The sequence below is a fragment of the Caretta caretta genome, chromosome 5 (genome assembly GCF_965140235.1).
Source record: "Caretta caretta isolate rCarCar2 chromosome 5, rCarCar1.hap1, whole genome shotgun sequence".
NCBI classification, from domain to species: domain Eukaryota; kingdom Metazoa; phylum Chordata; order Testudines; family Cheloniidae; genus Caretta; species Caretta caretta.
Window position 1 is genome coordinate 42,832,964 of NC_134210.1, and position 24,099 is coordinate 42,857,062.

The 24,099-nt window shown below is 43.0% G+C and overlaps 1 protein-coding gene across 10 annotated transcripts in view; it reads left to right on the plus strand.

The window, feature by feature from the left end:
• ERBIN (erbb2 interacting protein) overlaps positions 1-24,099 on the plus strand; it is a 225,299-nt gene that overhangs the window by 62,955 nt on the left and 138,245 nt on the right. For all 10 annotated transcript variants that reach the window (XM_048851872.2, XM_048851875.2, XM_048851877.2 and 7 more), the window contains one exon: positions 16,593-16,646. The gene's annotated coding sequence lies outside the window, so the exon portion shown is untranslated. The remainder of the gene's footprint in view (positions 1-16,592; positions 16,647-24,099) is intronic.

The window sequence follows — 24,099 nt, forward strand, 5'->3', positions numbered from 1 at the left end:
TTTCTTTAATTGTGGCATTTCTTTAATTAGACTAGGAGCAAAAATGAGAAGACATAGGGTTCGTCTACATTACAAAATTATGTCAACCTAAGTGACGACTGGGAACATAATTTCAGTGTTCCATAATGCAGTGTTTTCCATCCCATAATGCTTCATGCATCTTTTCAAAAGCCCCGCAGACTCGTGTGTCCCTCCTCATTGTCTGCCATCTGTGGCAGAAACATGAATCCTGCACAGCTCTGCACTATTCTGATGAGCTTTGCGAGCATGGGGTGCCTAATCTTGCAGTATTTGCAGAGCTACCAGAGGAGCTCTGGGGAACAGAACAATTCCTTTGAGGCTAGATTGCTGTGGGACATAGAAACAATTCAAAGTTGTTGGTGGCATTCATGGAATAGGTGCAGATGATGGAGCCGCTGGTTCTGGGCCTGAGAAGCAAGAACTGACTTGTGGGATTGCATTATCATGCAGATTTGGGATGACTACCGGTGGCTGCCGAACTTTTGGATGCACAAGGCCACATTCCTGGATCTGTGTGCAGAGATCGCCCCAGCCCTCTCGCGCAGTGACTCCAAAATGACACTGCACTGACAGTGGAGAAGCGAGTGGTGATCAGTCTGTGGAAACTTGCAATGCCTGATTGCTACCGATCAGTCAGGAGTCAATTTGAAGTTTGGAAATCCACTGGTGGACGCTATTGTGATGCAAGTGTGCAAGGCCACTTATTGCGTCTGCTACGAAGGACTGTGACTCTGGGCAATCTGAAAGACAAAGTGGATGGTTTTGCAGTAATGGGGCAATAGATTGCACACATTTACCCATTTTGGCACCAGACCACATTGCCAAAGAGTCAAAGAAAGGGTTACTTTCCTATGATAATACAAGTGCTGGTGGATCACTGGGAACACTGACATCAGTGTGGGCTGGTCAGGGAAGGTGCATGATGTGTATGTGTGTACATCTTTAAGAACACAGGACTCTTCAGAAAGTTGCAAGTAAAGACTTTCTTTCCAGACCGGTGGATTACCATTTGGGGATGTTGAAATGCCATTAGTGATCCTGGGAGACCCAGCCTACACCTTACTCCTCTGGCTCATGAAACTGCACACCAGTCACCTCGACAGCAGGAAGGAGTGCTTCAACTATAAGCTGAGGAGATGCAGAATGTGCTTTTGGTTGTTTGAAGGGATGCTGGCATTGTTTACTCATGAGGTTGGACCTCAGTGGAAAAAAAATCCCAATGGTTATATTTGCCTACAGTATCCTGCATAATATTTGTGAAGCCCAGGGAGAAAAGTTTCAACCAGGGTGGAGGTGGCGTAGCTGTCTGCTGAACTTGAGCAGCCAGATACCAGGGCTATAAGAAGAGCTGAGCGGAGCTGTATGGCTCAGGGAGGCTGAGAGAGACCATTTCAATAGTGAACCACAGTAATGTGTGTTGCTGTAGTGTGCTCTGCCTGGCCCTGCTCTTTTGCACCCCAGTATGAACCTTGTAATGAGTATGGTGTGTGTGCAGTAATATAACATTGCAAAGACACACATTACTATTATCTGTGAATGTCAGTCCCAGCCAACATATGTTGTGAACTAATAAAAATGATTCTCCAAGTCCTGTGCTTGATATCTGAAGCAGCAGAAGCTTGCAGGATCTGTTGGAACATGTCACCCAGGCCTTCTGGGGGTGGCGGGGAAGGGGCAATTGCCCAGGGGACCAGGAGATTTAAAAGGGCCTGGGGACTGTCACCACTCCCCTCAGCACAGTGGAGCTAAGGCAGGCTTCCTGCCTGCCCTCGCTCCGTGCCGCTCTTAGAAGCGGCCGCAATGGCCCTACAGCCCCTGGTGGGGGGGAGACCAGGTGGTCTCCATGTGCTGCTCCCATTGGCCTGCAGGCAGCAACATGCGGAGACGTTCTGGGTCCCCCGCCTAGGAGCTGCTGCCAGAGAGTGTGCCAGTTGCTTTTTGGTAGCCGCCCGAGGTAAGTGCCAGCCCTCTGATCCTTTCCTGCACCCTGCCCCAGCCTAGAGCCTGCACCCAAACTCCCTCCCAGAGCCTGCACCCCACACCCCATCCTACACCCAAACTCCCTCCCAGAGCCTGCACCCCCTCCCACAGCCCAAATCCTGCCCCAGCCTGGTGAAAGTGAGTGAGGGTGGGGGAGAATGAGCGATGGAGGGAGGGGGGGATGGAGTGAGCAGGGGGTGGGGCCTTGGAGAAGGGGCGGGACAGGGACGTGGCCTCAGGGAAGGTGTGGGCAAGGATCTTTGAGTTTGCGCAATTAGACGATTCGCAACCGTACCAGGCAGGCATGTGGAAGCCCTGGCTGTGCCAGAAGAGCGTGCCCAAATGTCAGATGGACTGCATCCGTGTGGGCATGGCTTGTGCGTGCGTGGGGGCCCATTGACTGTTCTGCCCTGGGGCCTGGAATTGCTGTTGGTGGGCCTGATGTCATCCCATGTCGTGGGCATGAGTATATGCCAATAGGGCAGTTAAACTGAATCCTGGCACCATTTTCATCAGATGGTGGTGATTCTAGCTGGTACCTCTTTCTTGAGGATAATGTAGGTGGAAAAGGAATAGCTCTGGCAGGCATCCAACTGCAGACCAAGGCCATATGCTGCTAGCCTACGTGATGCAGTGGCACCTGCTGATATAATTGGTGAATGGTGTGGGACAGTGTCCTACTGTGATGGAAGAAATAAGGCAGCCTTCCCCAGAAATCTTTGGTAAAGGATTGCAGACTGCCTCCAGGAAAGTTTCCTCAAGATCTCTATGGAGGATTCATAGGACATCCTCATGCACATAAACTGTTCTGCGGGGCTCCCTCTTCCTAACTCTACAGGGGAATGAAAAGCAGATGACCTGTAGAGGTAGAGTTGTTATTTCACTATCTCTTGTTCCATAAGTAAAGAAGAGTAAATAAATAGATGTCATGCTACTTTGGGGGTTGTAGAATGGTCAGTTGCATAGTTGCTAGGTGAGCTCTCCAAGAGAAACAGGAAATGCCGCCGCAAAATTTTGCAGGGCTTTAAAGGGCGGCTTCCTATGTACCTTGCGCTGGGCAGTGGAGTTCAAAACGGTGAAGGTGGGGCATTGTGGGACACCTCTTGGAGGCCACTAAAATCAGTATAAGAAATGCAGTATCTACACTGACACTGCTTTGACCTAACTATGTTGACCTACACTCGACACACCTCATGGAAGTGAAATTATGAAGTCATTGTAGGGGGCATTAATGTCAGCAGGAGTGAAATTTTAGTGTAGATACCTCCATAGTTAGGTTGACGAAAGGCAGCTTCCGTTGACCTAACTCTGTAGTGTAGACCACGCCTTAGTTAACTGCTTTACTAAAGGTGATCCAGTTGATGGTCTTAGTTCAGTGGACAAGTATTCACGCTACAAAACTGTCAGTGTTAGAGGCACTAATCACTTGTTTTATGTACAGTCTCTGCAGATGGAAAGAGTTGATCGAGCATAAGGACTGAACTAACCTCTCCTATTTTTAAAGCTGATGCTGACAGAACAGGGTTGAGATGCATTGGTAGAGTGTAGTATATAAGGTTGCAGTGCTGGTCTCCCTGCTTTACCTTTTTTTGTAGATAAATAGGATTTTAGTCTCTATGGTTGCACCCATCTTTCATGAACAGTAGATTAACTTAAAAATCCCCCAAACCGTAAAACATTTTGTACGTGGTTGCAGGAGGAAAATGTTATGATGGCTGTGAGAACCATAAATGCAGTTGTCGTGTTTCACTAATGTAGCTATCGTAGTTGTATTTAATTTAAATTGTTTGTAGTTCAGTGGTCAGGTGCCATATTAAAGTGCTTTGTGGATTTGTATATTGTCAGTTTCATTGATATATGTAGTATTGTAAAACTAATAACGAGTGTACCATTGAACAAGCTTGTGCTAGATACGGTTTTCTTTTTACTTTGGAAGGTGTAGTGCAGGGGTCGGCAGCCTTTTAGAAGTGGTGTGCCGAGTCTTCATTTATTCACTTTAATTTAAGGTTTTGCGTGCCAATAATACATTTTAACGTTTTTTAGAAGGTCTCGCTCTATAAGTCTATATATTATATAACTAAACTATTGTCATATGTAAACAAGGTTTTCAAAATGTTTAAAAAGCTTCATTTAAAATTAAATTTAAAATGCTGATCTTACGCCGCTGGCCCGCTCAGCCCGTTGCTGGCCTGGGGTTCCGCTCACCTAGGCCGGCAGTGGGCTGAGCGGGGCCTGCGGCTGGGACCCCAGCTGGCAAGGGGCAGGCAGCCAGAACCCCAGACAGGCAGTGGGCTGAGCGGGGCTGGTGGCCGGGTCCCCAGACTGGCAGTGGGCTGAGCCGCTCAGCCCACTGCCGGTCTGGAGTCCCGGCCCTGTTCTAGCCTGGTTCTCTTCCTCTCTCTGCACTGAGATGAGGGTGGTAGTGTGCTGAGAACAGGGCTGGAGGTGAAGGAGCAGGTTGGGGTGCAGGGTCTGGCCAGGAGCTAGGATGAGGGAGGGGGCTTAGGGTTGGGGCAGGAGGTTTGGGTGTGGAGTGCTTATCTGGGCAGCTCCCATTTGGTGCGAGGGGTGCAGGTGGGAATGTGTGTGTGGGTGGGGGGGTGCAGGCGCTCCTGTTTGGTGCTCAGGGTGGGAGTGGGGATGTGGGGGGTGCAGGAGTCAGAGCAGGGGGCTGGGGAACTGGATATGTGTGGGGGGTGCTGGAGTCAGGGCTGGGGTTGGGGGGGTGTTCAGGGGTCAGGGCAGAGGGCTGGATGCGTGTGAGGAGGGTTCAGGGCAGAGGGCTTGGGGGTGTGGGCAGGGATCGTGGGTGTGCTCCCAGCCCCCTGCCCTGAGCGGCTCGCGGCAGGGGCTGGAGGGGATATGCCCTGATTCCACCCCCTTCCCCAAGGTTCCCAGAGCAGAGAGCGCGCTGCGGCTCCACTTTTCCCTCTCCCGCTCTGTGGCAAGGGCAGTCAGCTGATCGGCCGCAGGGAGGGAGAGAAGGAGGGGCAGGAACCCTGTACGCTGGGGGAAGAGGTGGGGGGAGGGGGAAGCTTGCCTGCCCTGCAAGGAGAGAGCAGTGGGTGGAAAAGAGCGGTCTGGGTCGGGCAGGATTTTTAGTGCACGCTGCTGTCTGCCTGGGTCCAGCAGACAGCAGCGTGCCATTAAAAATTGGTTCACGTGCCGTGTTTGGTATGGGTGCCATAGGTTGCCGACCCTTGGTGTAGTGGATGGGGATATATCCCATACAGTATCTGCAGAAGTGATATCTGAGGCTTGGTTTCTGTCCAGTAAAGGCATAAGATCAAGCTCCTGAATTGTAAGTGTCTCACCATTTTGTATTGCTAATAACCTTAAAACATCTCTTAAATTACTATCTTTAGTATTCTAGGTGAGATCTAGTTCATTGTAGCTCAATTGTGAGCATTTATTTTGTTTTTTAATAGTCTGACAGTTGTGCCAGATTACATACACTAATTTTTATGATATGTACTTGTCTAACCATACAGATAAGAATTCCTCCTTACCTGTAAGGGGTTAAGAAGCTCAAATAACCTGGTTGGCACCTGACCAAAAGGACCAATGGGGAAAGAAAATACTTTCAAATCTGTGGTGGAGGGGCTTTGTTTGTGCTCTTTGTTTTGTGTGTTCCCTGGGGAAGCAGAGAAGCATCAGGTCAAAAAACTCCTCCTAAAATCATCCTAAAATGAGTCTCAGTATTGCAAAAAGAGTAAGTAAATAAGGCAAGGCACGTTAGATGATCTTTTGTTTTTAGCTTGTGAATTTTCCCTTTGCTAAGAGGGAGGTTTATCCCTGTTTTTTTTTTTTTTTGTAACTTTAAAGTTTTGCCGAGAGGGGAATCTTCTGTGTTTTGAATCTGATTACCCTGTAAAGTTACCTTCCATCTTGATTTTACAGATGTGCTTCTTTAACTTTTTTTTCTTTATAATAAAGTTCTTTCTTTTTAAGAATCTGGCTTACCAATTTGGTTGGTAGATCATTCTCAAGCTTCCCCAGGAAAGGGCATGAAGGAGCTTGGGGGGATATTTTAGGGAAACAGGAACTCCAAGTGGTTCTTTTCCTGAATCTTAGACTAACTCATTTGGTGGTGGCAGCAGTACCCATCCAAGAACAAGGAAGGATCTGTGCCTCGGGGAAGTTTTTAACCTAAGCTGGTAGAAATAATCTTAGGGGGTCTTTCGTGCGGGTCCTCACATCTGTACCCTAGAGTTCAGAGTGGGGAGGGAACACTGACATGGTGTGAGCTGTGGGATCATTTTGAAACAGAAGCACAAACCTCAGGATATTAAAAAGATTTTTTCTCTCTCTCTCTCTTTTGGCTGCTTGGAAAGCAGGGAGGCTTTCGGATTTTTTTTGTTTGGTTTTTTTTTTAAGGATATTTTTTTTTCTTTTAGCTGAGAGCAGCTATAGTTTTTTGTTTTTTTCTGCCTCAGTGCAGAGTAGTTAAATCCAGCAAGGGAATTCACAAGCTGTGTGGGGTTTTTTTCTTTCTAGCTCTCGGGTTAAGCTAGGCTAAGTGCAGAAAGGCTAGGATGACAGAAAGTAATGTCCAGAAAAAGCTGGAATTAGCCAGATTTGAAGCTGAGGAAAGACAGAAGGAACATGAACGACAGCTGGAACTCAGACAGATGGAGGCTGATGCACAAGTGGCCAGAGAAAAAGCTGCTAGGGAGGCAGAAACAACCAGAGAAGAGGCTGCCCATGAGCGCGCTATGGAGGCCCAAAAGCATGCTCAGGAAGAGAGGGAAAGAGAGAGGAAGCATGAAAGGGAGTTAGAGATGGCAAGGCTAAGCAAAATATACCAGACAACCCTAGCAATCCTTCTCCAGGTACCGCTTCCCATCCCAGAAAGTTCCCCAACTACAAGGGCGGTGATGATACAGAGGCCTTCTTAGAAAATTTTGGAAGGGCCTGCCTTGGGTACAGCATCTCTACAGACCAGTACATGGTAGAGCTGAGGCCGTAGCTCAATGAACCCTTAGCAGAGGTGGCAGCTGAAATGCCTAAGGAACACATGAACAGTTACGAACTTCTTAAAAAACAGGGATAAATCTCCCTCTTAGCTCAGGGAAAATTCACAAGCTAAAAACAAAAGATAATCGACTATGCCTTGCCTTATTTACGTACTCTTTTTGCAATATTGAGACTGAGTTTAGGAGAAGGAGTTTTCTGACCTGATGCTTCTCTGCTTCCCCAGGGAACACACAAAACAAAGAGCACAAAGCTCTTTTGGGGGGTTTGTTTTTTGAGACCACATCTCACTACATACCTCATGTTAGAGTCAGCTGAGATTCTTGTTTTTGGTTCTGAAGTCTTTTTAAACATTCCATGACTGGTCATAGAATCATAGAATATCAGGGTTGGAAGGGACCTCTGGAGGTCATCTAATTCAACCCCCTTCTCAAAGCAGGACCAATCCCCAACTAAATCATCCCAGCCAGGACTTTGTCAAGCCTAACCTTAAAAACTCCTAAGGAAGGAGATTCCACCACCTCCCTAGGTTACCCATTCCAGTGCTTCACCACCCTCCGGGTGAAATTTTTTTCCCTAATAGTCAACGTAAACCTCCCCCACTGCAACTTGAGACCATTACTCCTTGTTCTGTCATCTGCTACCACTGAGAAGAGTCTAGATCCATCCTCTTTGGAACCCCCCTTTCAGGTAGTTGAAAGCAGCTATCAAATCCCCCTATCATTCTTCTCTTCTGCAGACTAAATAAGCCCAGTCCGCTCAGCCTCTCCTCATAGGTCATGTGCTCCAGCCATTTTTGTTGCCCTCCGCTGGACGCTTTCCAATTTTTCCACATCCTTCTTGTAGTGTGGGGCCCAAAACTGGATACAGTACTCCAGATGAGACCTCACCAATGTCGAATAGAGGGGGACGATCACGTGCCTTGATCTGCTGGCAGTGCCACTACTTATACATCCCAAAATGCCGTTAGCCTTCTTGGCAACAAGGGCACACTGTTGACTCATATCCAGCTTCTTGTCCACTGTAACCCCTAGGTCCTTTTCTGCAGAACTGCTGCCTAGCCATTTGGTCCCTAGTCTGTAGCGGTGCATGGGATTCTTCCGTCCTAAGTGCAGGACTCTGCACTTGTCCTTGCTGAACCTCATCAGATTTCTTTTGGCCCAATCCTCTAATTTGTCTAGGTCCCTCTGTATCCAGTCCCTACCCTCCAGCATATCTACAGCTCCTCCCAGTTTAGTGTCATCTGCAAACTTGCTGAGAGTGCAATCCATGCCATCCTCCAGATCATTAATGAAGATATTGAACAAAACCTGAGAAAGCAGGACAATCAGTGAGTTATTTTAAGTGCCTATACACAAATGCAAGAAGCCTGGGAAACGAGCAGGGAGAACTGGAAGTCCTGGCACGGTCAAGGAATTATGATGTGATTGGAATCACGGAGACTTGGTGGGATAACTCACATGACTGGAGTACTGTCATGGATGGATATAAACTGTTCAGGAAGGACAGGCAAGGCAGAAAAGGTGGGGGAGTTGCATTGTATGTAAGAGAGCAGTATGACTGCTCAGAGCTCCAGTATGAAACTGGAGAAAAACCTGAGAGTCTCTGGATTAAGTTTTAGAAGTGTGATCAACAAGGGTGATGTCGTGGTGGGAGTCTGCCATAGACCACCAGACCAGGGGACGAGGTGGACAAGGCTTTCTTCAGGTAACTAACAGAAGTTACTAGATCACAGGTTCTGGTTCTAATGGGGGACTTCAATCACGCCGATATCTGCTGGGAGAGCAATACACCGGTGCACGGACAATCCAGGAAGTTTTGGGAAAGTGTAGGAGACCATTTCCTGGTGCAGGTGCTGGAGGAACCAACTAGGGGCAGAGCTCTTTTTGAGCTGCTTCTCACAAACCGGGAAGAATTAGTAGGGGAAGCGAAAGCGGATGGGAACCTGGGAAGCAGTGACCATGAGATGGTCGAGTTCAGGATCCTGACACAGGGAAGAAAGGAGAGCAGCAGAATATGGACCCTGGACTTCAGAAAAGCAGACTTTGACAACCTCAGGGAACTGATGGGCAGGATCCCCTGGGAGAATAACATGAGGGGGAAAGGAGTCCAGGAGAGCTGGCTGTATTTTAAAGAATCCTTATTGAGGTTGCAGGAACAAACCATCCCGATGTGTAGAAAGAATCGTAAATATGGCAGGCGACCTGCTTGGCTTAACAGTGAAATCCTTACTGATCTTAAACACAAAAAAGCAGCTTACAAGAAGTGGAAGATTGGACAAATGACTAGGGAGGAGTATAAAAATATTGCTCAGGCATGCAGGAGTGAAATCAGGAAGGCCAAATCACACTTGGAGTTGCAGCTATCAAGGGATGTTAAGAGTAACAAGAAGGGTTTCTTCAGGTATGTTAGCAACAAGAAGAAAGTCCAGGAGAGTGTGGGCCTCACACTGAATGGGGGAGGCAACCTAGTGACAGAGGATCTGGAAAAAGCTAATGTACTCAATGCTTTTTTTTGCCCCTGTCTTCACAAACAAGGTCAGCTCCCAGGCTACTGCACTGGGCAGCACAGGAGGAGGTGACCAGCCCTCTGAGGAGAAAGAAGTGGTTCAGAATTATTTAGAAAAGCTGGATGAGCACAAGTCCATGGGGGCTGGATGCACTGCATCAGAGAGTGCTAAAGCAGTTGGCGGATGTGATTGCAGAGCCATTGGCCATTACCTTTGAAAACTTATGGAGATCAGGGGAGGTCCCGGATGACTGGAAAAAGGCTAATGTAGTACCAGTCTTTTTTTATAAAAAAAAAAGGGGGGGGGGGCGGAGGAAGAGGATCTGGGGAACTACAGGCCAGTCAGTCTCACCTAAGTCCCTGGAAAAATCATGGAGCAGAGCCTCAAGGAATCCATTTTGAAGCACTTAGAGGAGAGGAAAGTGATCAGGAACAGTCAGCATGGATTCACCAAGGGCAAGTCATGGCTGACTAACCTAATTGCCTTCTGTGACAAGATAACTGGCTCTGTGGATGAGGTGAAAGCAATGGATGTGGTGTTCCTTGACTTTAGCAAAGCTTTTGATATGATCTCCAACAGTATTCTTGCCAGCAAGTTAAAGTATGGGCTGGATGAATGGACTATAAAGTGGATAGAAAGCTGGCTAGATCGTCAGGCTCAACGGGTAGTGATCAATGGCTCCATGTCTAGTTGGCAGCCAGTATCAAGCGGAGTGCCCCAACGGTGGGTCCTGGTCATATTTGAGTGCTCCCGTTTTTGGAATTGATTCCCCTTCTTGATCCAACTGGCCAGTCTAACACCCTTCAGGGAATGATGTGAGACATGCTTCTTTTTGTTCAAAGTTTGAGAATTGGATTTTCAATTTGTTTTTGAGAACAGTATCTCTAATTTATATTGTATAATCAGACATCTATTTGTGATGGTTACAGGTCAGCTGCACATTTTCTGATATCTGAGTGCATCCCCATAGGTATTAGGCCTTGTGCTTTATCTTTGCTGGGGTGAAATCGCCTAATTCTTCCACTTTTTGAAGAGTCCTGGGCTACAGTATGCTGTGGACCAACTTTGCTTACCCTAGGAAGTCCAATTGGGTTCATGTACCTATGGTTCTTTCCATTGGAAGCTTGTGAACAGTCATGGATACAGTGACCCCAGACAGTCCTTTTAAATAAAGAATTGTTTTTTCTTAACAGTAGGAACAAAGCCTAACTTAAGAGAAAAGGTTTTTAAAGCAACAAAAGGCCTATATGTGTGTCTTTCACCTAGAGTATCACCATACTCTTAATGGGGACCCTGGTATGTCATCTTATCCCCAAACTCTGGAATCTAGGTTCACATTCCTTTTTCGTTTCTGTATGTGAGTGAGTCTTTTTATCTAGTCTCAAGTCTTGTTGCTCTCCTCTGTTTTCTGAGCCTAGATAAGCTGGTTTGGGTGGCTCAGCAGCAGTCGGTGTAGCAACGTTCTGGTGAAGAGAGTCATGGGTGTTTGCTGAGGTGATTATCTGAGTTGGCCTCTTCCCTGCCTGCATTTTCTGACAGTCTTGCTATGAAGTCACTCAATAGATGCATACAGTAAACCACATAATAGTCAGACGAACAATAAAATGTAAAATATTGTTAAGTTATTACATAGCAGCTATAGATCTGTCATACTACTCACTGTGATGACAGGCATTATTAAAAATGAATTAGCAAACTCAAAAACAGCTAAACAGTTCCTTGGAAGTTTAAAAAAATATTTTGCTTTTGGACTGAGTACATAAATGAAGAATTCCAGCCAACAGTGTAACTTTTAAAGGAAGTTGTAAGGTTTGCTAAATAGGTGTGTGTGTGGTGTGTTGTTTTTTTTATAAGAATGGGAAGGCCCAGGTTATCCATACCTATCGCTAAGCTACAGATTTTATTCAGTATCTGTGCCCAACACTAAAGTTTGAGCATGACCAAAAAGATGGTTGCATTCTTTGGCTGAGTTGATGACACAGACACTGAAACAGGACCAGGTCAGGTTCAGGAAAGAGGTTACTACTTGGTATTCAATGTGACACAGAATAATTGTTGTTACTAGAGCTAACCAAAAAAATGGTAAGACTTTATTTAAAACTAACTTTTTCTGCAAATTTAAAAACCTGTTTTTTCATTTATTTAAAGTTTTTAATGGAAAAATTTTCATCTAGAAAAATTTGGGGTTTTTATAGGTTGTTGGGTATTTCCCCTTTCTTTTCCCTTTATTTTTGCCCCATTTTGCCATTGAAAAAGTGAAGGGAAAGGAGAACATGGAGAAATGGAAAGAAAAATGAAAAATTACCATCTGAGGTTCCATTGAAAAAAATAAAATACACCCCCTCACCCCCCAAAACTTTCCAGATCAGGATGATGGGGAAAGAGCAAATTTTTTAACAAAATAAAAACTTCTTAGAAAGACTTTTGACCTGTTCTAGTTGTTACACGATCCAACTTTCTGGATTATGGTGACATATGTATACACATATAGTTCAACAGGGTTGAGAAATGTTAGATTCACTGGACAGACCTCTTCCCCAGGAAGTGCTTTGAGGAAAAATTTGACAAATGGTTGTTAAAGCTTGGTATAGTTGGGGAGAGCATTATCAGCTTGACTGCATACAATATGATAGATATAGTGGGACTAAATTTAAAATTGAAGGTAAGTAGCTTGTTTTTGATGTGCTGGAGAAGGCACCAGTAGAGCGGATGGGAAGAGTAGGTGAAATGGTCAAAATGGCAACCAAGAATTTTATTTCTAAATTTCAACTGGGGATTATAATAAAAAGATCTTAAAGGTCTCCACAGTTGAATGGAGAATAGGGTGTGACTTTTTTTAAAATTGAGAGTAAGATATGCCAGGTTTACACTAAAAAGTTAGGTTGACCCAGCTATGTCACTCTGGAATCTGAAATATCCACACCCCTCAGCACTGTAGCTAAGCTGATGTAACCACTGGTGTACACAGCACTAGGTTGACAGAAAAATAGAGTTGATGTTTTATCAAATTAGAGTTGCCACTTGCCACCTCTGAAGTACAAAAACCCCATGACAACTGAGATGATCCTGAGCCCATGAAACTGGACAGCTGGCAGTCTGAACTGAACACTCTTACAGATTTTCTGGGAAAGCTATCTCAAAGAAGGGAAAACATGGACAAGTGGCAATTTTACATCAAATATAGATGATGTTGGAGTAAAAAGAATTAACTGCCAGAAAGATTCCTACTTGAAACAGAGAGCTAAGATTTTCTTCAAAATCATGAATTTTTTAAAGTAATTTTTTTCCCCTTCTGATTTTTAAGCTTTTTAAAGAATACATTTTCAGTCTTTCTCTACGGCCGTGATAATAGAAACTTTTTTTAAAATGTAAGTTGGGTTTCTCATGTGGCTTCCAGAATCCAGAAGTTGGGGCTTGAAGAAAAACACCAAATATTTGTGTGTGGGGATTAGGGCTTTGTGTGCCATTAGCAGTGGTTCAGGAAGTTGAACGAGAAGTAGTGCCCACTCTGTTGTGCTCATTATCAGCTTGATCCTTCCTGGTATAAAAGTCTGAGGAATGCTGGTTCACCACTCCTACTTTGGACAGGCAGGTAGGTGAGTGAATTTTTCAAGTCCTGAAATTTTACAATATTTTTATGCCTGTCTGGTGGCTTGTATGAAAGCAGGAGCTGAGCAAGGACTGATAAATAATTTACTTATGTACAGAGAAAAATGGATTTTCATATTCCATCTCTTGTTTTTCCATCTTACCACTGTGTTCAAATAGAGTTAGTTAATGTGCTGCTGCTGTTTGTAAGAAGTTAGAGTATTTACTGTTGCAGTTGAGATCAGCGGGGATACTCAGCCTGTATCCCATTTGGTATAAAAGAGTGGGCACTACTGGCAGAGTGTCCTACATGAAGGCCAGCTTCCTTTGGAATTCTTTCTTCTCCCACCCTGTTCTGAAATAGCCCAATTTTTTTGCCCTTGTGGGGAGTTCTCAAAGCTCATATGCTTGAGTGGGTGTTGGTGAAGGGCTCAGGTGGTTGGGGGAGCAGGGGGGATTTCTGTGTGGCATGATAGCATGGTGAGGACAGTTGGGTTTAAAACCAGGTTAATCTGATGACTGGATGATATGTGGAAGTGTAAGGCAGAAGGAGAAATATGGTATTAGGTGATTTGTTCACTAACTTCTATGTACTGTTTTACCAGCTCATGATGTTTCGTGTTTATTTTGGTTAAACCCCAGCTCCTGCAGTCATCTGATTACATGAGAATTTCAGCAAAAACAACGAGGAGTCCTTCTGGCACCTTAAAGGCTAACAAATTTATTTGGGCATAAGCTTCATGGGCTAGAACCCACTTCATCAGATGCATAGAGTGGAAAATACAGGATCAGGTATAAATACACGAAAAGATGGGAGCCTTACCAAGTGTGAGCTCAGTCTAACGAGACAATTCAATTAACAGTAGGATACCAAGGGAGGAAAAATAACTTTTGAAGTGGTAATGAGTGCCCGTTACAAACAGTTGACAAAAAGGTGTGAGTAACAGTAGGGGGAAATTATTATGGAGGAAATTAGGTTTAGGTTTTGTAATGACCCAACCACTCCCAGTCTTTATTCAGAACTAATGTGATGGTGTCCAGTTTGCAAATTAATTCAAGTTCTGCAGTTTCACACTGGAGTCTGTTTTTAAAGTTTTTGTTGTTGAAGAATTGCCACTTTTAAGTCTGTTATTGAGTGACTAGGGAAACTGAAGTGTTCTCCTACTGGTAAACAAGCTACTTACCTTCAATTTTAAATTTAGTCTATATCTATCATATTGTATGCAGTCAAGCTGATAATGCTCTCCCCAACTATACCAGCCTTTAACAACCATTCGTCAAATTTTTCCTCAGAACACTTTCTGTGAAATGTTATGTTGAATGTTATAATTCCTGATGTCAGATTTGTGTCCATTTATTCTTTTGCATAGAGGGTGTCTGGTTTGGCCAATGTACATGGCAGGAGGGGCATTGCTGGCACATGATGGCGTATATCACATTGGTAGATGTGCAGGTGAACGAGCCCCTGATGGCGTGGCTGATGTAGGTTAGATCCTACAATGGTGTCCCTTGAATAGATATGGGACAGAGTTGGCACCAGGGTTTGTTGCAGGGTTTGGTTCCTGGGTTGGTGTTTTTGTTGTGTGGTGAGTAGTTGCTGGTGAGTATTTGCTTTAGGTTGGGGGCTGTCTGTACGCAAGGACCAGCCTGTCTGCCTGTGAGAGTTTCAGCTCACTTTCATTTTCTTTATTAAAAAAATATAGTTTCTGGCCTTCATGGCTGTTTGAGTAAAGTTTGAAACTAAACCACGGAGGCTCAAAAATCAGAAGACAAAAGAACTCAAAATATTTTTATAATGTCATGAGTTCTAAGGCAATCTTGTGATTTTTTTGGGTGGCTGACTTTGAATTATTTAGACGCTTAGGCAGTAATGCCAAAATGTCCATGGTATTATTTTTAATTGTATGCTAAGGGTGCCGGAGCTTCAGATAGGTAATATTTGGTGTGGAATGTTTTAGACTAAAATTGAAGTAAGTAAAATCTTACTCCTCTGTATTGGTATAAAGTTGCTGTCCGGTCCAAATATACTCTCTTATCTACATAACGTGTATTTACTTCAAAGGATACTGCAACCAACTCGAACTCCTTTGTGCATAATTGTTGTCAGCTGCAGAAAATGTTTTTAGCTGACAACACTAATATCTAAAGGAAAAAGTAGACAAGGTAGATTGATCTTTAGAGGCAATTGTACTACGCTCATTCCTGTTGTAGATAAAATTGCCCTTTTTATTGGGGCAGCAAATAATTTAAAATATGCACAAATTCATTTGAAAGAGAGATGTCTTTCACCTATGGGACAATTTTTGGTTCAAAAGCTTACTTATTACAAACTGTTCGTCCAATTAAAAAAAACAACAAACTATCTAATGTGCCTTGTCCAGCATTTGCTGAGAAGGCAGCTGGTAGAAAATTAAGTTGTTGTTAAATTCATCGGTGAAGTGCAATCTTGTCATGCTCCATTAATTTCTAGTTCTTATGTTTAGCTTCTCAAATAGATTTCTTCAGAATCATATGGAGAGAATGTTGCTGATATTCAGTTTATTAGGATAGATGTCTTTCAACATCATTATCATGAATTCTCAACTTTTTTTATATTGGGATTGGTACTTGCTAAGTATTCCAAAAACGATAGGTAAGAATTATAGAAGAAACAGTGTAGAAATAATCTAAACTCAAAATTAAAGTAGAGGAGAAAGTGATGTTGCCCTTTACTGTAGGGATACTTTTTGGCTACTGTTTCTGAAAAACCTTTCAAGTTCCCTCAGTTCTTCAGCAATCAGCACAACTTTTTAAAAATGAAGCTGACTTTTTTAAAATGACCTGAATGCAAAGTAAAATATCTAATACAGTGATTCTCAAACTTTTTTTTTCTCCTGCAGACCACTTGAAAATTGCTGAGGGTCTCAGCGGACCACTTAATGATCTTTCCAAATGTTGTTTGTACTGTTAGCTAACTATTGTAAAGCGCTTTGGATAAAAGCGCTATATAAAATAAACTTAATTAACGTTTTTTGTTTTACAAATAAAAGCACACAACTCATATTTTAATATCAGTAGTCTGACCTTTCTAATGCGATGGATGTGCCCTCTCTCCCCTGCTGTGGCAGCTCCCGAGCTGGGGCGGGGAAGGAGGCATGGGGGGAGAGGTGGGTCTCTCCCCGGCAGCCGCAGCCCTGGAGCTGGGGAAAGTCCACTGGCCCGTCCTACTTATCCCCTATTCCCTCCAAGGCCACCACCTCACCTTACATGTGCATCTTCTCCAGGGTCCAGGAACCTAATTAGTGGAGCCATGCCTGCACGGCTTCACTAATTAGGTGGGTGGCCCTTCATTCTCTCGTGTGTGGCTGCCCAGGGGCGCATCTTAGAGGGAACTATCTGCAGACCACCTGAATGGAACTCGCAGACCACTGGTGGTCTACGGACCACAGTTTGAGAACCTCTGATCTAATACATGTAAAAGAACATTATATCGAATTACGTAGAACATTAAGTAAATTTTTTGTGTCTCTTCTTTTCACAGAATGTTGGCTTTGAAAGCTCAGGGAAGCAGTAGGGGAAAAAACATAACACAGTGGTAAGTATCATGTTGTTTTTTTTCTTTTGAACCAACAGTATGTTTGTTAAAATATTTAAACACACTTTCAATTCTCAAACAGGATTGACTAAATTAATGTATTTTAAGACTTTATGCTACATCAGTCCTATGTTGTTGTTCTAAAATATTTTCCAATGAGAACTGATGCCAAATTTTAAGGTTAAAAATATCTGCTGTGAGAGCCAATTGAAGGATGCATGTTTTCAAGCTAGTTTAAGCACATTTATGTGTTACTGTCTATGTGAAAGGAGGATATACAGGGAACTAAGGGGAAAATGCTAGCCCTAGAATTTAACTGTCCATTGTAAAGCTCACAATATTTTTAATAAATGTTTGAAAGGTGGTTTCTGGATCATAAAAATATTTTAGAATCATAGACTTTAAGGTCAGAAGAGACCATTATGATCGTCTAGTCTGACCTCCTGCACAATGCAGGCCACAGAATCTCACCCACCCACTCCTGTAATAAATCCCTAACCTGTGTCTGAGCTATTGAAGTCCTCAAATCATGGTTTAAAGACTTCAAGGTGCAGAGAATCCTCCAGCAAGTGGCCCATGCCCCATGCTGCAGAGGAAGGTGAAAAACGCCCAGGGTCTCTGCCAATCTGTCCTGGAGGAAAATTCCTTCCCGACCCCAAATATTGCAATCAGCTAAACTCTGAGCATGTGAGCAAGACTCACCAGCCAGACACCCAGGGAAGAATTCTCTGTAGTAACTCAGCTCCCACTCCATCTAACATGCTCAATGGCCTGTGATGGGATATCTATTGCTAATAGTTGAAGATCAATTACTTGCCAGAATTAGGCTATCCCATCTCCTCCATAAACGTATCAAGCTTAGTCTTGAAGCCAGATATGTCTTTTGCCCACACTGCTTCCCTTGGAAGGCTGTTCTAGAACTTCACTCCTCTAATGGTTAGAAACCTTCGTCTAATTTCAAGTCTAAACTTCCTGATGGCCAGTTTATATCCATTTGTTCTTGTGTCCATATTGGTACTGAGCTTAAATAATTCTTCTCCCTCTGTGGTATTTATCCCTCTGATTATATTTATAGAGAGCAATCCTATCTCCTCTCAGCCTTCCTTTGGCTAGGCTAAACAAGCCATGCTCTTTGAGTTTCCTTTCATAAGACAGGTTTTCCATTCCTCTGATGATCCAAGTAGCCCTTCTCTGTACCTGTACCAGTTTGAATTCATCCTTCTTAAACATGGGAGACCAGAACTGCACACAATATTCCAGATAAGGACTCACCAATGCCTTGTATAAAGGTACTAACACTTCCTTATCTCTACTGGAAATACCTCGCCTGATGCAGCCCAAGACCGCATTAGCTTTTTTTTCAGGGCCATATCACATTGGCAGCTGATAGTCATACTGTGATGAACCAATACTCTGAGGTCGTTCTCCTCCTCTGTTACTTCCAAGTGATGCATCCCCAGTTTATAACAAAAACTCTTGTTGTTAATCCCTAAATGCATGACCTTGCACTTTTCACTCTTAAATTTCATCCTGTTACTATTACTCCAGTGTACAAGGTCATCCAGATCTTCCTGTATGATATCCCAGTCCTTCTCTGTATTGGCAATATCTCCCAGCTTTGTGTCATCCGCAGACTTTATTAGCACATGCCCGCTTTTTGTGCCAAGGTCAGTAATAAAAAGATTAAGATTGGTCCCAAAACCGATCCCTGAGGAACTCCGCTGGTAACCTCCTTGCAGCCTGACAGGTCACCTTTCAGTGTGACCCGTTGTAGTCTCCCCTTTAACCAGTTCCTTATTCACCTTTCAATTTTCATATTGATCCCCATCTTTTCTGATTTAGCTAATAGTTCCCCACGTGGAACCATATCAAATGCCTTACTGAAATCGAGGTAAATTATATCCACTGTGTTTCCTTTGTCTAAAAAATCTGTTTGGTTTGACACGATCTACCTTTTGTAAAACCATGTTGTATTTTGTCCCAATTACCACTGACCTCAATGTCCTTAACTACTTTCTCTTTCAAAATTTTTTCCCAGACCTTGCATACTAAAGATGTCAAACTAACAGGCCTGTAGTTACCCGGATCACTTTTATCCCCTTTCTTAAAAATAGGAACTATGTTAGCAATTCTCCAGTCATACAGTACAACCCCTGAGTTTACAGATTCATTACAAATTTTTGCTAATGGGCTTGCAATTTCATGTGCCAGTTCCTTTAATATTCTTGGATAAAGAATATCTCGGCCCCCCCGATTTAGTCCCATTAAGCTGTTCCAGTTTGGCTTTTACCTTGGATGTGGTAATATCTACCTCCATATCCTCCTTCCCGTTTGTCATCCTACCGTTATCCCTAAGCTCCTCATTAGCCTCATTAAAGACTGAGGCAAAGTATTTGTTTAGATATTGGGCCAGGCCTAGATTATCCTTAACCTCCACTCCATCCTCAGTGTTTAGTGGTCTCACTACTTCTTTCTTTGTTTTCTTCTTATTTATATGGCTATGGAACCTTTTACTGTTGGTTTTAATTCCCTTTGCAAGGTCTAACTCTACATGGCTTTTGGCCTTTCTCACTTTATCCCTACATGTTCTGACCTCAATAAGGTAGCTTTCCTTGCTAATCCTTCCAATCTTCCACTCCTTGTAGGCTTTCTGCTTTTTCTTAATCACCTCTCTGAGATGCTTGCTCATCCAGCTTGGTCTACAACTCCTGCCTATGAATTTTTTCCCCTTTCTTGGGATGCAGGCTTCTGATAGTTTCTGCAACTTTGACTTGAAGTAATTCCAGGCCTCCTCTGCCTTTAGATCCACAAGTTCTTCAGTCCAATCCACTTCCCTAACTAATTTCCTTAATTTTTTTTTAAAGTTAGCCCTTTTTAAATCAAAAACCCTAGTCACAGATCTATTTTTGTTTATCCTTCCATTTAGTTTGAACTGAATTAGCTCATGATCGCTTGAACCTAGGTTGTCCCCTACAACCATTTCTTCTATGATGTCCTCACTATTCACCACAACCAAATCTAAAATGGCATCCCCGCTAGTCGGTTCAGCAACTACTTGATGAAGGACTCCATCAGCTATCACATCCAGGAAAATCTGAGCCCTATTATTATTACTAGCACTTGTCCTCCAGTCTATATCTGTGAAGTTAGTCTCCCATGATCACACAATTCCCATTAGTATTTACTTCAGTAAAAACATTAAAGAGGTCTCTATCCATATCAAACTCGGATCCCAGCGGTTTGTAGCATACCCCAAGCACTATGCCAGGCTCTAGTAGCTTTCTTCCCCAATGTGATTTTTTTTTGCCCAGACAGGCTCTGTCTTATCCATTCCATCACTTATTTCTTTTCAGTCTACCTCATCATTGATATACAATGCTACTCCACCACTTTTGCCTTTATTTCTGTCTTTCCTAAATAGCACATACCCTTCAGTAGTGTACAAACATCTTAATTTTTGCTGTTTGGCTTCCTCACATTCTTTACCCGATTAGGCACAGACATTCTACCGCCAGTATTACCTATTAGACTGGTATGTACACTACCCTTCCTCCTTATGTCCATTCTGCTACCCCTGGCTGTATCCTTTCTTACTTCGTTTTCTTCCCTCTCAATGTTAAATCTGGCATGGAGATTACCTGGCCATCTCCCAACCATCTCCCCCAAATTCCTAGTTTAAAGTTCTCTTGATCAGTTGTGCCATCCTAGAAGTCTATTTCCCTCCTTACTCAGGTGAAGTCTATGCCAAGAGAACAGTCCTCTGTCCATGAATGCTTCCCAGTGGCCATACATCCCAAAGCCCTCCTTATAGCACCACTGCCTGAGCCATCTGTTGAGCATCATAATCTTGTCACACCTTTGTTGCCCTTCTCTAGGAACAGGGAGAATGCCACTGAAGATCACCGGAGCCTCGATTTCCTTAAGTGTCTTCCCCAGCCAGGCATAGTCTCCCTTGATACGTTCCAGTGAGAATCTAGCCATATCATTTTTCCCACATGAAGGACAGTCAGTGGATTCTTTCCTGCTCCTGTTAGGATCCTCTTCAGCCTCAGGTCCACATCCCATATCTTAGCACCTGGAAGACAGCACACCCTTCTGTTCTCTGGATCAGCTCTTGTTACAGGCCTGTCTGTTCTTCTCAGTAAGGAGTCCCCAATCACGTAGACCTGCCTTTTCCCGGTTATGGTGTGATTCTCCAGTCTATCCCCTGTTCCCTCTGGCTGCAAGTCCTCCTGATTCCTGTTGTCCCTTGCAATCCTCTGCAACCCATCCCGTATCCTTCTGGGGCTCGTATTTGGGGTGATCTCCATTGACTCTTGCTCCCTTCCTATAGGACTAGCTGATCTTCTCTTCTTCCTTGCCCTCTCACCTTTAATGACCCCTACTGTGCCCCTTCATTTTCCAACTCTGCAAACCTGTTCCTGAGCTCTATTTCTCTTTCACTAGCCCGTCTTTTCCTCTACCTGGTTCTCTTAATCACATGCTTCCACTGTCCCCTTTCCTCACATAGCAGCATCCCCTCAGAGTTCTTTGGTCCTGCTTCCCATTACAAATATGAGCTTTTCCCGTCAGCCTCCTCACGTCTTTGCTCCATCATCCGCTCAACCCCCCTCCCCCCTTCTAAACTCAACCAGAATTTCCACCTGCATCTCCAGTCCTCGGATCTTTTCTTCCATCAGCTCTATCAGGTAGCACTTCATGCAGACAAAACTCTTTTCAGGTCCCCCCTCCAGGATCATGTACATGCCGCAGCTTCTACATCCAGTCATCTTCATTGTGTCTTTCACTACCACTGCTGCCTCTGTATCTGTCATAGCCTTCTTGCCGAGGTCCTGTTAGTCCAGGAAACCAAACCAAAACACCGCCACCCACAGCAAAACAAACCCCCAGCAAGCACCACACACTCCCTTCACTAGCCTGTTGGTTCCTTTTCCTGGCTCTTAGTCTTCCCCCCAAAGTCCCCTTACAAACGCCCACTCAAACTCCCCTTTTTACAGCTCTGTTTGCTGGCTCCTGTGCCGCTGCAGCTGTCTGTGAGTCTTTTATGTGAGGCAGTAGATGCATGGAGGTTATTTGACAATTTGCAGGGCTTTTCCTCACCTTTGCCCCCAAATCTGCAAAACTTTTGCATCTTGGAAATAAGAGTTCAGTGCTGCCCTGTTAATGTAGGATCATTGAAAGTATTTAAAATGTTTTTTATATATATATAGATATATAGATTCATACATATCATATATATATATGATTAGCATATATTAATATAACATATATATGACCATTAATATTAATATATAATTAATTATTATGTATTAACATTATAGGTTTTTTTTTGCTGCTTGTGGCCCAAATTTTATAGAAAAGCCACAATACGGAAGTCAGCTATCTTTAGGCTGATGTCAATTTAAATACCAATTTCACCTGAAGTTGTAAGGATATATAAAGTGTCTGCAACTGAAAAATAAAAAAGAATATTTAAATGAAATATTTGCCTATTTGTATCTACCAAACGTGTAGACAAACTTCTATGGTATGTCTTCCGAACAATATGACAGCTACTTCTGTTTACTCTGAGTGTTTTAATAAGATTTTCTAGTTTGTGGAAATGCTAGTTAATATTGACACCTCAGTGGTCATAACTGTATTTAAACTGACAGTATTTTTAATTAGTCTTCAAAGACACTTGTCTGAGTATTTTTCCCTACCATTGTTTCAAATAATGCATAAGATAATTACAATTGAAAGTTTTTTTGCTTTCTTTATTTGTGCGTTAGACACTGCTTTGGGCTAGTGATCGCAGATGCACTCTGCCCTGAGTTACAAGGGACAGTGTGTTGCTGTTCTCTGCATTCTTCTTTTGCTGCACGAGGATTGTCATTTGCTGCTGTATAAATTACTACCACTATCTCTTCTCCTCCCTCCCCCAATACTGGCTCAGCTGAGCTGGATAATATATGGCAGGTGAAACTAAGCCTGCACCTACTCCCAGCTGTGGGGGTGCTGGTAGTAGGAGCACAGCACTTACTTGTGTACATCCAAATGGAAGAACCATAAGGGATTAGGGAGGTCTTAATCCTTCTGCCCACTTGCTCAGCCCAAATCACACTCTAGCCCACTTTTATAGGCCATCTTCATTGTTTGCTTAGTAACACTCCTACTACTCAGCCAGATACTGTGGATTAAAGTCAAACATTAAAAACATTATTACTTCATCGGAGTACTATCAATACTCAATAGAGAGAGACCGTTCTTCAGATGAGATATTACACACCGTTTTGGACTGACAATTTGATGGTTGTCCAGGTGGAAGCTAGTTTCCATGGCCCTTTCTAGGAAAAAAAAAAAAAGAACTGAGATGATAACCACCCATCCACCAGTTAAGGTTGTTTCAGTAGCCTAATGATCATGTAATGGGAATTTGAGGAGACTGGGGAAGAAACAAAGCTAATGACCATCAAATTAAACTGAACTAATTTGGGGCCACAAACACTAAAATGCCTTAATCACAATCTTAAGGTTATTGTATGGTCTCACTATAGGTCAGACTTAAGGTTGTTCGGGTACCTTATCTGTACATTTCTATACTTGAACAATTTGGATTTCTTTTAAGTTTTTACCTTAACTCTGAATTTGATGAGTTTATAACATACTTGTTTTTGGATAATTACAACAGCCCTATAATATATTTTAACTTAAATTACTGTCAGATATGTGCTCTCAACCTTTACTCTGTTAATGTTTTTGTCTCGAAATATAACCCAATAATGCAGCAGGTAGAGATTGCATGGAAACCGTATTGTGGCTTTTAAAAAGTCCTAGTTTTAATATAAGGTTGTTTGCTAAAAAAGTATCTGCTTTTCATCTCAAATTAACAAGAAATGGTTATTTGATTTTACAATGAAGAACTAATGGTATTTTACTTGTAATTTTGGCCTAATTAATAGATGAAGTGTACTCATTTCCTAGTTGAAGTATTTCTTAATTATCATGAAAACTAATAGAAATAATAATTGTTCCAGAGAGCCTTCCTAATACTTATTTTGGTAAATTTCAGAAGTCCCTGCTAAGATGCTTGAGGTGGGGTTGGTTTGTGTGTGGTTTTTACGAACACATTATCATAAAAGCTGTTGATTTGTTGAACTAGTTATCAAAACAGGGAATAATCATTACAACAAATTTATGGCTTGGTATGGTTATATTTTTAGTGAAATGCATTTGTGTTAAAGCAGGAAAGCGTAACACACCATCCCTCTTAATATTTTATTTCTAACTTGATAAAGAAGACTAGATATACGTGTAAGATTTGACTAAAAACTCACAAATCTTAAAACTGAAAGACTGAATCTTTAATCTTTAGTGTTAATTTTGTAATGTTAAGTTATCAGAATGAAGCTATTTAGAATTTTCATCATGAAACGAAAAATAGTTCAGCGAACAATTTAGTGAATAAAAAAAA